The following is a 1685-nucleotide window of genomic DNA, read 5'->3' as shown; positions in this document are numbered from 1 at the left end:
CTGATGGTCTGGTTCATTGTTGACCCCTGGATGATGATATTAAACTTCTCCACTGTATGTTTGCACAGACGTATTCAGCTTTATTCTGGTGACATCCACCATAAGTGGTATAGCTACCATTTAAGTTGTTAATAATGATATTTCCCACGAATAGGTCATGGGTCTTGGAAAATTCTATCATGTCATCTCTGGCATCATTTCAATTACTGAGGCCACATTTTCCAGTTACCAATCCTTCTTTGTTTACGACTTTCACATTCCTATCATCGGTAGTCATTAATGCATCTCAATTGCATGTTTGATCAATTTCAGACTGCAGAAGTTGGTAAAAGTCTTCATTTTTAGCATTCATGTTTGGGGCATAAATCTGAATAATATAGTCCATTCAATAATGCCTGTGATATCTATCTTCCATTTCATTTTTGACTACTTCCACTATTCCTACATTCATACTTCATGCATTCCATTGTTTCAATTATTAATAAATGTTTGCAGTTGTTTTTTCTCATGTTGAGTCTTCCCATGTCACCACATGAAGGTTCAAAAGCTTTACTCCATCCATGTTAAGTCTACCCTACTTTGAGGAGACAGCTCTTCTCCAGTCATATTTTGAGTTTCTTCCAACCTGAAAGGCTTGTTTTCTAGCACTATATCAGTCAGTGCTTCACTGCTATACATAGGCTTTCAGTGGCCAATATTTTTAGAAGTATATTGCCAGGTCCTTTCTAGTCTGTCTTTGCCTGAAGCTCTGCTGAAACCTGTCTACCTTGGATGACATCTGGTATTTGATATACTGGTGGCATAGCTTCCAGCACCACAGCGGCATGCCAGCCACCACAGTAGGACAAACTGACAGACAAGTGGTGGGACTTTATTTTATAAAAATCAAACTCACTGCCATCAAGTTGGATCCTACTCATAGCGACCCCTCCTTGGGTTTCTGAAGTAGTACCATTACAGAAGTCTATTGTTCAAACTCCCTTCCACCTTTATTATATAGGATATGCAAAAAATACTTTGTAAATTTACTTAGAAATAGTCAAATTCTTACAACCATTCTATAAAAATATAAACATAGAATGCAAAAATACAAGCACGCCACAAAGTTCAATCAACAAACTATAATAATTTTGGTGAAATGTTAAAAGAACTACAAATAATTAATTTGATGTAGGTTTATGATATTTTGGTAATGATCATTTAAAGGTGAGAGAGTGTCACACAAAACATTCTGAGCAGTTGTATTATTGTTATAAACTAAAGAGGAAACAGAAGATACCTTGGATATAAAGCCTATAAAGAAAAATCTTTGACATTGAATGGATTGTGAGAAAATGCTATTACTGGTCTTACTCTGAATATAATTAAAAAGCATGAATGATTTTAACCTTATATAGTTATCAAATGTCTAGATGTCTGAACAAGAAAGAGATGATTTCTAACAGTCATTTCCAATACTAACCAAAATGAATAATTAAATAATCAGATTTACTGAGTTAATTAATGGGGCAGTTCTGCTCTGTCCCATAGGTTTTCCAAGGTTGTAATTCTTTACAGAGGTATACTACCTCATCTTTCTCCCATGGAACGGAAAAGCTGGTGGTTTCTACCTACTGACCTTTTGTTTAACAGCCAAATGCTTTAACTACTATGACTCTAGAGCTCCTCTTACTGACATTGTTGTT

Source organism: Orycteropus afer, unplaced genomic scaffold (genome assembly GCF_000298275.1).
Source record: "Orycteropus afer afer isolate SDZICR_OR568_19922 unplaced genomic scaffold, OryAfe1.0 scaffold00051, whole genome shotgun sequence".
In the NCBI taxonomy this organism is placed as follows: domain Eukaryota; kingdom Metazoa; phylum Chordata; class Mammalia; order Tubulidentata; family Orycteropodidae; genus Orycteropus; species Orycteropus afer.
This window is presented reverse-complemented; position numbering follows the sequence as displayed.